Source organism: Pinus tabuliformis, chromosome 2_1 (genome assembly GCF_031772625.1).
Source record: "Pinus tabuliformis cultivar Carrire ecotype Pingquan chromosome 2_1, CPIR1, whole genome shotgun sequence".
Classification (NCBI taxonomy): domain Eukaryota; kingdom Viridiplantae; phylum Streptophyta; class Pinopsida; order Pinales; family Pinaceae; genus Pinus; species Pinus tabuliformis.
Window position 1 is genome coordinate 735,427,658 of NC_142299.1, and position 16,695 is coordinate 735,444,352.

The following is a 16,695-nucleotide window of genomic DNA, read 5'->3' on the forward strand; positions in this document are numbered from 1 at the left end:
CTCTCTCTCTATATATATATATATATATATATATATATATATATATATATATATCAATTATCTCCAAAGATCACCTCTCAGCTCAATATTATGGGTGTTTCCATACTTTGTAATGCTTTTCAGTCTTCCTTTCCACAATCTTTTATTAGCAAGTGGAAATGGTCCTTAGAATTGGGGTTACATGGTCCTTTAGTAGATGAATGGGAAAACTTTGTTAAGAATCTTATCCTCCTTGGTCTAATCTTATCAGAGGAGGAAGATTCAATTGCCTGGACTTGAAACACCTCATTTGGGAAAATCATTGTTTGTGAGGCCTATAATGTTATTTCAAGCCCAAGGTAAATTGGTGGTATAAGAAGATCTAAAACTGGCTTATTTCTAAAAAATGAAATGCTTTACTTGGTTGGATTTGGAGAATTAGATACAAACATGGGACCTTCTACTGCACAAAGGATTATCTAGGTCAAATATATGTATCCTCTATTCAAAGGATTTTGAATCTGTCAATCACTTGTTTTTTCTATGTGATTTTTCCAGGGCACTTTGGGCTAGAACCCTTAGCTTATTTAATATTTTGGACCTTGGTCCAATGTCTCCTCTTGATCATTGTCTTCTCTGGTGGGAGCATAATATGGGTAGTTATAATTCCCTGCCCAACTTCATTGCTTAGGGCATCTAGAAAGTCTGGAATAAACATATCTTTGAAGGTATCCCATTGAGACCTCAAATATCTTGCCTAAGATTATGGGTTTCTTCACTAATTATACCAATCCTTTGAAGCTTTCTCAAAGTCGCTCTTTATTCTTTCCTACCAGTCTTCTATCTTCAAATGTAGGTTTCTTCGATGGTGTTATCTAGTGGTGCCATCATATTTCTCCTTGCAAATGCGTCTTTTTGGATCTGGATGAATACTGGTTCACAGTCAAATACCAAAGCAGGGATTACAATAGTCTAGGCCCTCTTATCTATTGCAACATCTTTAAACATTGTCTCCTTTCATATTTATGGAGATTCAAAATGTGTGATGGATTGGCTAATGGAGAGGGGGAATCTGAACGTTCTTTCCCTAAAGCATTAGATGGATCGAATCCATATTCTTAAGGGTCTATTTTATCTATCATTCCAACATATATTGAGGGAATGGAACCAACACGTTGATTAATCGTCTAAGAAATCTCTACAGGTGGAGGAAGGGATAATTTTCTTTGAAGAACAAAGAGGCTTTTAGTTATTATGGAGGGGATCAGTTCATATCCCAAGTTATCTTCAATTGGCTCACATTTTTGATATTTCAATATGTTCTTCCTTTTTTCTTGACTTATGAACAATATAATTTTGAACTGGTCAATCCTTTTTGTAATCAGGAGTTTATTATCTCAGTCTATCTAGATATGTATCCTTTTTAAGCAATTTTGTCCATGTTCTACAAAGCTTAAATTTGTTTTTGTCATGTCCATTTTTTATCCATGTCAGTCAATTTTGTGAGGGTTTTAGTGGCTGACATTTTGATTGTATATGGCTTTAAGGTATTTTGTGTTACATATATAACTATACTCATGTACGCCTCTTTCTTAATGAAAAAGATGATTTCTCTTCCTTGGAAAAATACATGTAGTGTTGTATAGGAAAACTATCTTGGGTGCACAATCACTTTATTGAGAGGTTACCTCAACCACACACCAATCTAGGAAACATTTAGATCTAAACAACTCCTAAGAAATAGAAACAAATTGTTTTAATTATAAGGCATGTAATAAAAATAGAAATTGTATTTTATATATGAATTTAATATGACCCTCTAGTAATTTTAAGTAATGTTATAGCTTGTCTTTCATATTACCTTTCCTAGAATTATTTACCCTAGCCTCATTTGCACATATGCTAGTCAAGCTAATTCAAAATGCCTCACAAATGATTTACCAGTCAATTCCAAGTATATTTATTTCTTTACGAACTTTTATAGCATCGTGCTCAATTTTATTTTCTTTTTTTGGTTTTGACAGGGGAAACTGAATGTATTATATTATCTAGATTAATTATATTGGCCTATGTTTATTTTTGTTGTTGTCAATTCTATTATTGCAAGCTAAGCCATGATTTCTACTTCTTTCTCCATTTTGAAGCTAGCAATGGCTCTCAGGTGCTTTCCAAGCATAAAAAGAACCCATACCTCAAGAAATCAACTACATCCTCCAACATATTCTAGAAATTAACTACATCCTCATGGTTGTTAAGAAATGAAAATTGTGGAGAAGAGATTGCTCTTCCCAATATTATCAACAGTTAAATAAGATTACATAAGAGACATCAATAATAAATTACTACAGTGAGACTCAACTAGAACTCAAATGAACTGGACTAAACTCTAACTAACTATGACACTTGGATGGACGGTTATGACACCTAGCTGGTGGTTGAAATTAGATTCTCCAACACCCCCCCTTAATTTGTACAACCACATAAAAATTTAAACTAAAATGGATGTTGGTCTAAGTCTCAACTAGGCTTACACTTTAAAAATAATTGACATAGTTGGATGCCCTTTTCTTTTTCTTTTCTTCCATATCCTGTATCCTCTAAATTGCTTTAAATTTTTATTTTTGTTGAAGGTTTCAAATTTCAGATTCTTACTTTGTTGGTGCATCTCTTCCATTGTTCTAGGTTATTCATGCATATCATCTATCTCGTCAAAATTATGTTTGTATGTGGGTTTCTTCCACATGTCATCTTTTGTAGTGTAATCTTCATCATCAATTTTTTTAACATCAATTTGCTACAACGTAAGATGAGAATACAATTTATCTCTCCAAAAATCCAATACTTGAAAATATCATGAATGTTTTCATCATCCATGTTGTCTTAAACATTCATCTCTACAACTTCTATGCAAAATTTATCAAGATATGGTGTTGCAAGCCATGATTAAAGGAACTTTAACTCTTCTTCATATTCATCCTGCTTACTTGCACATGGGAAATTAAAGTTACGATTAAAAATATTTGTAGAACCATATTGGTTTTGTTATTTCTGCTCTGTAATCAGAGTTTTATTCGTTGTGCTTGATTCTATGCCTCTATCACTTCAGCTACTTCAAATAGGTTTTCTTCTGCTCGATTTTTAGACTCAAGTAGGATTATTTCACCAAAAAGCATCAAGTCAATATCATGCTTTTGTTGCATCATATGAAACCATTCATCATTAGGCAATAAGTCTTCATCAAACTTAACATCAACAAATTGAATTGTTAGATTCACCATAACATTGGTTGCTCCAATTGTAGATTCATTGTCATCAACAAGCTCTTTTGTTGGATTCACCAAATATTCATCCACTTGTGGTTGTGCACATTGGGGTTCATGAGCATATATGTGCTCCTTCTCTGTTGCTTCTGCAGATTCTTCACAATCATCATCCACCTATGGCCAAGCACAGTGGGATTCACCAAACTCTTCATTCAACTTGAATACCCCCCTTACGCCATAATTCCTCTCAAGGGTATCCCAAACCTCCGTGGTTGTCTTTGCATCTGCAATGAGGGGAAGAATGCTATCATCTATGCATTATTTTATACATTTCAATACGAATTCATTCTTTTTCCTTTTCACTTACAAATATTTCAATAAGGCATCAAACTACTCTTGGTGTTGCTTTGACTTTCTCTTTTGTTGTAGGTTTCAAATTTTAGATTCTTCATTTGTTGGTGCAACTCTTCCATTGTTCAAAGTTGTCCATTCATAACATCTATCTCTTAGCACATGGTTTAAAATTAGATTCTCCAACAATGGTGGCATGTGTGATTGTCATATTTTCTTTCAAAACAACCAACATAATTGCAAATCCATGTGATATGTACATTGCCAACCCTTTGACAAAGATGCATAAGAGGGGGATAGAAACTTTAAAAATATATGTTATTTTCCTTTTTAATCAATTAGGTTGAGTTAGTTTCAATTTTTTTTCTTATGAAATGATGTTATCCGAATTGTGCCAAGCTAGGCAATACTTTGGTTTAATAGTTTATATCAGGGTATGTGGCTCCACCCTCGATCATTTTTTCTAAAATTTAAATCAATAATTTAATTAGGATTAAACCTTAAATAATTTTAAATAAATTAAATAGCTCATGGACACCTTATAGATTTAGCATTATCTACATTCATTTAATATAATAAATTTAAAAATATATATCAAATTACTTTATTTAAATAAGATTAACTCAATCACATTTAAAAATTGTTCTAAATTGTACATAAAAATATGATATATTCTATTTTTTTTTAAATATATATCAAATTATTTTATTTAATTAAGATTATCTCATTCACATTTAAAACATGTTCTAAATTGTGCATAAAAATATGATCTATTCATTTTTTTAATTTAATTTAAAAAATTACGATTTAAAAAATAATAAATTAAATTAATTTTATTGCATTTTAATTTACATATTATATTGAAAAAATAGACACTATTTTTTATAGTCCCAAGTTTCCATCCAATAGATTTTGAATGCATTTAAAAATAATAATAAATTAACAGATATTTACTCTAATTTAGAGATTTTAAGTGCATTTATAAATAATAATAAATTAATAGAAATTTATTTTAATTTAGATATTTTAAATATTAAGAAAATCAAATATCATTTTTTTATCAAAATAGATTTGATTTAGTATTGAAATTTCTTTATTAAATTATTTAAATAAAAAATTTATTTAATTTAATTTTATATTTATTAACTCCAACATGGATGATAAATCGCAAGTGATGTCATGACAATGATTTCTCAGCAAGTCACATGACCTGCCATGTGCCTCCATCCAAGACTAAGTACAATTTGTTAACTTCTCAACTCAAGCGAGCATTAACAAACATTGAGTGTGAGTACACTCCAATGTATGATCTCATGATGGTCGAGCATCATGAAGAAGGAAGCTCTTCTGCATGCATGAAAAGCCTCATCATTATTCATTGGCATCATTCTCCCATAGATATGCCATTGTGAATTGAAGGTAACATTGTTAACTTTGTGATACGCATGGACATGAAATTGTCTAGTAACAATGTGGTTGTAATTGCAGCATTCATGCACTCCTTAGTTGGGCCAACCAGAGGCATTAATGAACTACTTAAGTAAGCCAGCCATAGGCATTAATGAACTACTTAACTAAGCCAACCATAGGCATTCAGCATGGTGGATTTGGTTTTCCGTGCATCTAACTTTGGGCTCTCTCCCTCCACTTTAATTTCCCTAGTTTGTGGGGCTCGAACCAGCTTGTTCACATGTCACTAATCCTCTGCATTTCACCACAATTCTCTTACATTTACAGTGCACAGACTCCTGTGATTCCCTTATTCCTTAAGTATATCCTCATTCTCAACTTAGTTCCCTATTTGATAGGCAAATAGTAATTTTGTTCTAGTCCCTTGCTCGAAAGGTAACCTTTCTCGTCATCACTCTCATGCCAAAATCTGACCTCATTCCTATAATCAAATTCTCCATGGTGTGCCTTAGCTACATGATGGTTGTTAAAAAAAAAATGTAATTTATATTAATAGTCCCTTGGAGGCTCTACCCATGAACCACCATACGCAGGGCCTTCCAAGAAATGTTTTTCAATTCATGGTACCCCTACTTATTTTCGTTGCTATAACACCCTCCAAAATTTTTGCCTACATCCAAATTTGAGAGTCTACTTTGACTTTGCATGTTGTCGCTAAAAAAATTAAGAGTCGTTGCATGAGTTTTCTCTAAGTGTCCTGGTCCCATTTGTGAGAATATCAAAGTGTCGTTTTCTATCATGTTAAATGTCGTACATTGTACACATGTTAGTTTTGGTGTGTTTAGGGGGTTAATTATTATGAAAAAGAGTTGTTCCCATCATGAAAACATATATCATACTCATCTCCAAAGTTTTAGGCACTTTCACACAAGTGTTGTCACGATCATCACAAAGTGTATATTTGATGTCACACTTGGCGTCAACCATCGCAAAGTTGTCACATTAAGGAAAATATGTTATTCATCTATTCAGAGTGCTCCTTATTATGTCATAAAGTAGTCTAAGTGTGTGATCATGTTCAAGTCTTGATTTGTTCAATCTCATCTCACTGATCCAACACTTAGTCAAAATTGGGAAAACTCCCTGATTGGGCCACTTCACCTCATCCATCCTTTCTAGACTGTGCACTACATAGTCTCATTCCTCAAGAAGCAGCCTTGACTCTTTTCACTACATAATCCACAGTTTCTTCCTCCCAGAATTGTGCACTATGCAATCTCAGTGCTCAAGCCCAACCCCTGAGCTCCAAAACTGCACAATCATCCCCTCTAGCTAGGCCTGAACTATGCATTGCATAGTCTCAACCCTTAAGCCTCAATCATGAGCTCTTGAACTACACAATTGCTTAATCACATGACCTCCTATCCTTCTAGAATTGTGCAGTGGGAAAACTTAATTCTCAAGCCCTCATCCTAGCTTCTTCAACCCCTCAACTATGCAATTGGCAAGACTAGTCTAACTTGAACTGTGCATTACGCAGTCTCAAGGCTAAATCTTCACCCTTGAATGCATTATTTGTGCAACTACACCTTCCTTGAGCCTTTCTCTTAGCTTTCCATTTATTTCTAGCTCAGCCAATGGATCATCATGCTACATCTTATACTAGGGGTTTATCTTATTGATGTTGTCTTGTCATGAGTGAATTGTAGTTGCAGATATTCTATCATGCTATGACAGAATGATGATGAAGTTTAAGAAGGATACCATGCTAGAATACATATTTGTACCTACAAGTACAAGTTTATAAATCAACAGGAAGCAAAGCGACATCATATTATGACAATAGCTCAAGATCCAGATAACGTTGAAGACTCCTCATCTCTAAGCCATACAGAGGTGGTGGAAGAGATCATGTTCTATCTTCAAGAATACACAAAGCAAGCAACAATTAAGGAGTCTATCATGTAGTCCATGTCATTACCGTCATGTCATGTCATGTCATGACTCATCATGTGCCACATCATTTGTGGATTACGTAAATTCTTATTCGAAAATGTATTGTAAAGTGGAAGTCCAAATGACATGTACAAAATCTGAAGAGTCATGTAAGAGTTGAAAATTCATAGGGAAGCCAAGCAGTCATGAGCGTAGTCTAAGAGTAACAAGATAGGTGAAGGATCACCCCATTTATTATATATACACCCTCATTGTACAGGAAAATGACTTTTCACCTTGGCTTCTCCCATAGGGAAACAAAGAGACAAATTTAGTACTTTTGGGGAGAAAGTGGTAGCTCCAACACTTCACTATTGGAGCTAGTGATGTTCATTGTATTCATGCATCTTGGAACTTTTATTATTTGAAGCTTGATGGCCAACACATTTTTCATGCATGAATTATGAATATTTGTAATATTGTTATGTAAATGTTTATGATTCGTGTTTGTTTTCACCTATACTAATGCAGTTGAACTATTTCAGTTATTTTAGTGCTTATCATATTGAGAATGTTTTGTAGTGGTTGTAATGATCTTCACATCTTTGTGGACTATTCCGCTGGATGTTAGATGAATCTTTCCTACTTGTGTGTGTGTCTACTAGGGTTCTATTGTTACCTCTCTTTTAGAGGTTCACTTTCTCCTCCCTCTACAATAGAAGAACCTTGATTCAGTTGCAACAAACATTCACGAGGCAAACTTACTTGTTTTTTGAAGGTACATATGTGATTCTCTCTCTTGCTGACAACTAAATCCAAGGAAAATATTTAAGTAGATGCCAGTCGGGTGGTATTTTAGATGGGTCTCCTACACCAAACAGTGTGAGGTCTAGTTGGGATCGCATATTGGGTGACCACTTTGAATGTTGGCAAGTCCAGCACTGACAATACTACCATGCCTGCTCAGTGCCAAATTTATGTTATTTGGTGATAATATTTTCATGTGCCAATTTAGCAGTGCTTGGGTAGCATTTCTCTAGTGGGGTTGAATAGAAACTTATAACCCTAGGCTTAGAATCCTATGAAAAGTGGTACATGGGTTCATTGTTCGCTTTAGAAGCTCGTGGATGAGAAATTGGTGGAAGGATTGGTGCCTCCAAGACACCAAATGTGCATAGTTCTAAGTAATTTGTGGCTTCAATGTTGGGTTTTATTCTTTTGGTTTGGGGTCATATTAGTTCATGTGCCTTTGTGGGGGATTTTCTCTTTTTATTTCCTACAAGAATGAATTTACCTAATATTTTGAGCATGCCATGTTTGCATAATTTTTGCTATAATATAAATGGTCTATGAGCCAACTCTCTACATGGAAATTTTTGCTATAGTTTTATTTTGTCAGACACTTTGATTAAACAAGGTTAGTGTAATCTCAAGATTTTAAACATGTGTTATTGGTCTAGTTTCCCTTAAGAAAGACTAGCAGCACAGAACTTTATCTCATGTAATGTCTCATTAAAGTAATAGACATTCAAACTTTATATATATATTTCTTAAATATTTTGAAATTTTGTCTTAAATTTTAACTTATTTATATTTTAACTTAGAAGATTACTAAATACTTAATAAGCTGAGTACAGATATTTAAATAGTTTAAAAAAACTTAAATTAAAAAAACTTAATTAGGATATACTTTATATTTATTAAAGAGAAAAATAAACCATCATTTTACTTCAAAAGTTTAAATTAAAATAGATTTATTTAAATATAAATTTTTCCATATATTTATTAATCAAAATAAATAAATAAATAAATAAATATATATATATATATATATATATATATATATATATATATATATATATATATATATATTATTTAAAATAAAATAAATAAATTCTAGGTATATATAATAAAAATATCAAAAAATACAATAAAGTTTATTAATATGAATTCATTCTAATTTCGGTAAAGTTTATTAATATGAATTCATTCTAATTTCGGGGAGGCAAAAGTAGGAGGGGCTTTATTTAGCCTTGGTGGAAAAATAATTTTGCAATTTTCTTGGGGTCTTAGCTTAGCGACCAACAATTTAGTTGAATATCTAACATTATGAAAAAGCCTAGAAATTTCTATCGAAAAGAAAATCTCAAGCCTATTAGTTTTTAGAGATTCAATGTTAGTTATTTGTCAAATGACTAAGGCCAAGAAGGTGATTTGTTCAGATTTTCCTCCCTTAAATTAGAGAGTCATTTTGACCATTCAGTATGAAAAATTGAATTTATTTTTATATACATACATTTAAATTCGGATGTTAATATTTTAGAAAAAAAAGGCTCCACCTTGGAGAAATGCAGGTTGGAAATGAATAATAGAATTAACATTTCTCTAATCCCATAATGATGAGTGAAGGACAAAGCCACTGTTAGATTAGAGGGGGTGCATTTATTCCCCACAACAATGTTTCATTGAGTATTTCAAGAAGAAATGGAAATGGAGAAAATGGAACAATTGATGAAAAGTTTGAGTGAGGAAGTGTGTTCACTCTGTGTATGTGTATCTACTTTGGAAGTCTCGAGGGTAGGAAATGTGTAGGTGACTTTAGGTGGTGATTGCTATAGTGTCTTTTCTTAAAGGAGAATGTAATGTTAACTTAATTACATTTTAACTTCAAAATTATTAAATACTTAAAAATAAAAATAAATACTTTGAAAAATCTTAAATTGAGATATATTTATTATAATATGCTCTATATTTATATTTATATGAATAAAGAAAAAGAAAAATGATCATTCTGCCAAAATTTCAAACTCCAATAGATTTATTAAATAGATAAATAATAATAGTTATTACTTTTAATAAAATAAAATAAAATAAAATAATAATAATTATTATCATTTAACGTATCTTATAATAATAATAATAATAATAATAATTTTATTTAAAATATTTAAATTAAATTAGGTTTATTATTGTACTATCTAAATAGGAGTAATTTTGGGTATATGTTTTATGATATTAGAGGAGCATATGTTTTATGGTATCATAGTTGCATAGTACATTCTACAATTTATTATTAAAGAAATGGTAAAGTGTATCACATTTACATATTTATAAATTTTACATTTTATACTAAATAAAATAATAAAAAATATATTAATATTAATTTATTTTAATTTAAAATCAAATAAAAAGTATATTAGTATTGATTTATTATAATTTAAAATATTATTAGTATTACTTTTTTTTTATTTTACAAAGTCGGTTGATGTATTAATATCTGAAAAAAAAAGGAGTCAGGACTCCTAAGGTACATTAAGTGTTGAGGACAGCCAGGATCAATGGAGTTACAAAATAGAATTCTCTCCTTGATCCTCCTTGTTCTATCTTTAAGAAATTCTTGACTAAAGTAAACTCTTACATATTGAAGCAACAGAAACTGACATTTGCAAAACATCTCTAATCTATGTTAATGTGACTAATGTGCCTTGCTATGGATTCCTTCGGCTTTTCATCCCCGTCTATTTGCTTGGCGCTTGAAGAGCTTGGGGCTGCATTGTTGCGTTTGTCCATCGTGTATTTCAGAATCGCTATGGACTCTTCCGCATGGCTGCACCTGTTTGACAAATGGTTGAATTGCTCATGAAGAGAAGAGACCCTGTGCAAGAACAAATCAATTTCTGCTCGATACTTGTCGTTGATAATGCGGTTCTGGTTGTCGATTCTTGCTTCCAAAATCCTCTGTTGATTGTCTAATATATTCTGCTGGGCTCTGATTTCTTCCAGCTCAGCTTGAAGGTCCGAGCAGTGCAAGCAATCCTCATTGCAAGCCATTGCAGATGCTGGGGAGGGGAGTATCAGAGTGCGGATAAGGGCGAAATAGAGTTGCCCGAGGTTTCGGACTACAACGCGGGTAGTAGGGTTCCAATGGGATACAGAGGCAGGGATAATGAGTTGAGAGAGGCCGCAATGAGAAGCAGACGGGAAGAGGAGTGCAGGAAGAAGGAAGAGGGAGGGAAAATATAAGGGGAGGTGGGTGGGATGAGAGCGAGTCACGAGGAATGAGAGGGGATCCAGAGAGAGGTGTGGGAAGATCAGATGTCTGTCCAGAGAAGCCCAATAATCAAGAGTAAAAAGATAGAAACCAGCGGGATTACTGAGTATGTGTAGAATTTTGAGGGGATAATATCTGTGCCAAATCCCTATGCGGATAGTGATCTTGCTGTAGATTTGAGAATTCTGAGTCCACTCCTTTCTGTCAGAACTGTTCGATTTGGTGCTAGATGGATTGATTCGGATCATGGCAAGGGCTATTGGATCTCCTCAGCATTGCAACATAAGTTGCCTGTTGTCCTTTCGCATGCCCTGTTGGCATGTCTGTCGGCCTGCTTGTTGAGAGTACGAAGGATATGGTAATACTGCAAGTTATCCATTGTCTGATGCAACAATTGATTTCTCCGAATGACTTGTTGGAGAAGAGCATTGGGCAATTCTTTCTGGTGAACCATAAGGTTAATGACAACCGAAGAATCTCCGAAGATCCTTGTAATTCTTATTCCCAATTTGCTTAGCTGAGTTAGTCCCTGATATAGGGCTAATGCTTCTGCCCTGTTGTTCAAAATATTCCATAGACCCCATTCATAGTATAGGATGCATTCCCCATTAGCATTGATGATCAATCCCCCTACTCCGGCGATTCCTGGGTTTGACTTAGATGCCCCGTCGAAGAAAAGATAAAAGCTGTTGCATTTTTGTATCCAGTTTACAAACTCCTCCTCTTTTAGCCTGATTTTCCAAGAGTGAGATTCCTGACCGCATTGATCATTCACCATGATACCTTTCTGAGTGTTGTTATTTTTGTCCAAAATGTAACTAATAAAATTTCGTTCTTCCACACTATACATTGTTGCATCTATGCTCCTTTGAGTTTTGATAGAGATAGTTTCCAGGGCAAGTTTTTTGGCCTTATTACAAATTATTCTTGTAGCTGAGCTCTTGTTTTGAAAGATTTTCCGGTTTCTTACTAGCCAAATACGCCATAGCATGGTATATGGGAAAGTATTCCATACTCTCTTCACCAGATTGTTTCTTTTATTTTTCTAGGGACAGATTTTTTTCCAGATGTGGATCACTTCCGCTATAGAATGCTGAGAGTTCCAAGGTAAGTTACTAGTGAGAGACAAATTTTTCCAACAGTCTACAGCAAAGGGACAATCTACAAAGATATGATGCATCTTTTCTTCAGCGTTGTAATAGTTGGGGCAACGAGATGGACCATTGATGCACCTATTTTGCAGATTCTCTGCTGTTAAGATCTTCCCTTTCAGCAGAACCCATATAAAAAATTTAATTTTTGGAAGTGCCTCTGACTTCCAAACCATTTTCCAATGATTCCATAAAGTCATGGGAAAGGTGCTGTTGCAGAGATACTGGTGGCCTGCTTGGACTGTGTAATTTGATCCGGTTAAATCCCAACGAAAACGATCCCTCTCATTATTCTTAATGGGAGCTTTACTGTGAAGGAGAGACTGCAGAGAGCATAGACTAGGATTAAGTTCGCTGGGGATAACCGGGAAGGACCACCCTAGCTAGATATGAGATTGAGGATCCCAGTTAGAGATTTGGTCCAAATGATGTATACCCCTTTTGTTGAAGAAATTTAGAATGGGAATGGTTTCTTTGTGCCTGTTTATTGGTTGCTGTCCTAGGATTTTATCCACCCCAATATTAATACTAGCTCCCCCCATGGGGACTTTAGATGTATTCTGAATCATGAATGGAATAGCTTTTTTGCATAGTCGCCAGATTTTTGAAGAGTCTCTGTTGGGAATATCAGAATCGAGAAGTTGCTGTCTGGGGAAATTTAAGTATTTGGTTTCTAGCACCCTTTTCCACCACGAAGAGGGACCTGTTATGAGCCTCCAAGCAATTTTTCCACTAAAGGCTACATTTAAGAACTTAGGAGACCTAATACCAAGACCTACTCTGTCTTGGGTTTGAATGACATGTTTCTAGCTAACTAAGTTGAACTTGCTTTTGTCGTTCTTCCCTCCTTGCCATAGGAAGTGGCGGAGAACAACTTCCATTTTGTGATGGAAGGTAGCAGGGGCTTGGTATAGAGAGAAATGATAAAGGGGGAGAGAAGTGATACCTGATTTGAGGAGGGCGGCCTGCTGGGTTGAGCCACAATGATCCCCATTGCTGCACCTTCCACTTCACCTTGTCAATGATACCGTCTCAAGTTCTAGCCTTCAAAGGTCCTAGGCTCACTGGCATGCCTAGGTAAGAGAAATGGGTCCAATCTAGATTGCAGGAGACACCAAAAATATTTGCGATGCTGTGAATGACCTGATTTGAAGTGTTCCATCCATATATACAGCTTTTAAGCTGGTTGACCAAGCCTCAGAATACCCCATAAATTTATGAAGAAGTTACTTGAACCTCCTTGCTATTGTAGTGGAGGCTCCTCCAATTAACAAGGTATCATCGGTAAACTATGAGTGATTGATGTTCTTGGCTCCATTCCCAAATTTGATTCTAGTGATGAGGCCCACTCTTCTGTTGTAGTCCAGTTCTTGACTGAAGGATTCCACCATAAGGATAAAGAGATAGGGGAAAGGGGGCAGCCCTGTCTAAGACCCCAGGAGGATTGAAAGGCTTCGCCAGGTCTACCATTGATCAGGGGAGAAATCCAGGGCCCAGAGATGCAAGCAGCGATAAGACTAATGAAGGGCAACTCAAACCCCATCTTTTTTAGGACAGCTATAAGGAAGGAATGCCTAACTCTATCAAAGGCATTGGCCAGGTCAAGTTTGAGGATAAACCCTTTCTCCTTCCTGGAGAGGCTCGAATGAATGGCTTCTTGCACTAGAAGAATGGAATCAGTGATTTTCCTGTTGGGCAAGAAATCTCCTTGATTTTCAGAGATCAAAGAGGGGAGGAGGGGTTTAAGGCGAGATGCTAGAATTTTGGACAGAATTTTATAGGAGGAATTGCAGAGGGAGATGGGTCGGAATCGGGAGAAGGAAGTGGGCCGATTTTCTTTAGGGATGAGAGCGAGAAAGGTGGCATTGGTGTAACCGCCTATTTTACCCTTTCTCTGAATCCATCTGATCATCTTGATCAGGTCCTTTTTTATTAAACCCCAGAACGCCCTGTAGAAACAAATGGGGAATCCGTCAGGCCCAGGAGCCTTATCAGGATGCAGATTCCAAATCGCTCTTCTGATTTCCTCTTCTTCAATTTCCTTATTTAGGCTGTCGTTCATCTCCTTAGTGATTCCTTTAGGTAAGTGTTGGAGCAAATCATTATAATCCTCTTCTCCTTTAATTTTAGTTAAAAGGTCTCTGTAATGCTCGGAGGCAGCCTTTCTAATGGCCTCTTAGGTGTTGTGCAAATTTCCTTCATTATCCAAGATTGAGCTTACATTGTTCCTAAGCTTTCGAGCAGTGGCCTATTTGTGAAAAAAGGTTGTATTTTTATCCCTTCCTTGGAGCCATAATTGCCTAGATTTTAAACACCATTTGGTTTCTTCCTCCCTATATATGTGGCTTAGCTGTGAATAGAGAGTGCTTTCTTGCTCCTTATTTTGCTAAGAAAGGCCATGTTCTTCTATCCTTCGTTGGATGCTCTCTAATTCATTCTTGATTTTCTTTTTAGCCTCCTCAGGTTCCTTGTAATTCTCTTTTGCCCATTCCTTAATCGCATGTTTGGTTCTTCTTAGTTTAGTTTCCCAGATGAAGCCTGGTGAGCCTTCTACATGCTGGCTCCAAGTCCCCTGAACAATTTCTTTGACTGCTGGTACCCAATTCCAGAGGGGACTGTATTTAAATGGTATAGGCCCGAGGGGGCAATGAGTTTCCAGAGTGAGAGTTATAGGATAGTGATCGGAGGCTGAGGTAGTAAGTACGCTGGCATATCCTACTGAAAAAGAAGAAAGGTATGAGATATTGATTAAAAACCTGTCGAGCCTCTCCATTATATTGCCAATGCCAATCCTGCGATTACTCCAAGTGTACCTGCGATTTTTAGGAGCAACATCCACTAATTCATATTCTTGATTGATAGCCTCCAATCGGCCTCTGAAGTGATCTGGAGCGAAACATCCTCCCCTTTTTTGTTGGCATGTAAGACTAGATTGAAGTCGCCTGCTACTATGATATTTAAGTTTAACTCCCCATCGATGCTAGCCTTAAGATCGTCCCAACAAATTTCATTTTCTCTGTAATGGTTGGGGGCATAAACATTATAAATGATTACAATATGGTTGTCTATTCTGCTGTCCAAAGCAGTTCTGATCGAATGCTGGTGAAGATTTGTTGAAGTGCAGTTCCATTTACTATGATCCCAGATGGTGGCGATTCCTCGGGAGGCTCCTCTTGAGTCACTGGTGCATCCTTTGTATTCTTTCTATTGATCTATTATTCTTCTCATTTCTTGTTGGTCTTGTTTTATCTCCTGTATCAGCAATATATCTTCCTTTTCATTATGAGTTAAATCTCTGAGGGCTGCGACTTTGGAGGGGTGCCCTAAACCCCTACTGTTCCAAGACAAGATTTTCATCATTGGGTACTAGGCGTGCAGAGAGGTGCTCGCCTCTCTTGATCTTTGTGACTTGTCTCTTTCTCTTGGTGTTGCAAAATGAAATATTTTATTGGAGTTTACGTTCCCATGGCTATGTCTTTCTGAGCATTCTCATCCCTGTGTTGCTTGGCTAATTTTCTACCAGGTCCCAGTTTTTTATAAGTGTCGCTGGAAGTTCCATGATCTTTAGAAGAGCTTCTGGTTATCCTAGAGAGAGAGGGCTCAAGGGAGGCCTGCGATGAGATGATCTTGGAAGGATGGGGATCAGAAGGCTCGGATAAGACTAAGGGGGACAAGGAGGGGTCCTCTGAAGAAGGTTCTAGGGAAGAGAGGGCTAAAAAGGGGTTAGAAGAGGGGGGGAGGGGCGGATCAGGAGGGGGGAGGGCAGATGGAGAAGGAGAGGAAGTAGAGGGATGCGATTCAGAGGGAGCAGGAGGATCAGATTCCAAGGGTGGCTTGGAAGGAGGGGTAAACTTCTTCTTTTTTACTGTATCCCAATGGCCTTCTTGTTCGTCGCTCTCTACATCAATAAGTTTAGAAAATATATTGGAAAAATGTCCATATTCGTGACATACCTTACATTTAAATGGTATCTGCTCGTAGTCCAATTGCTGGACATGGCTCCATTCGTCCACTTTCAGCTTTATTGCTTTGGGAAGTCCTTTGCCTAGATCCACTTCGACACAGATCCTTGCGCAAGCCTGCATGTTGTCCTTCGGTTCGCTACGATCAATATATTTACCAACAACGTTCCCAATGGCACGAACAGACTCATCTCCCTAGCAATGGAGAGGGAGATGAGGGAGACGGACCCAAACCGAAACAACACTGGGAACATCCAGCTCAGGGTCAAAATCTGGGGTCCATTTGTTGAGGTAGAGGACCCTGGAGTCCATGAAATAGGGCCCATTTCTGAATATTAAGTCCTTATCCTCTTTGGATTCGAAACGGAATGTGTAATACCCTTTTCCACAAAACCTAATGGATATTTTCCCTTGGATTTTGTCAAACCAGTTTCTTTCAACCGATCTTTGAACTATTCTTGGAGAGGGCCAAAGGCCTGTAAATTGACCTATAATACCTTTTTCAGCAAGAGATAAGGCCGCCATGCGAGGTAGGTTGGAGGTAGTTTAACTTCTTGAAGAACATCCAATTTCTTAACAAATTTCGAAAGTGC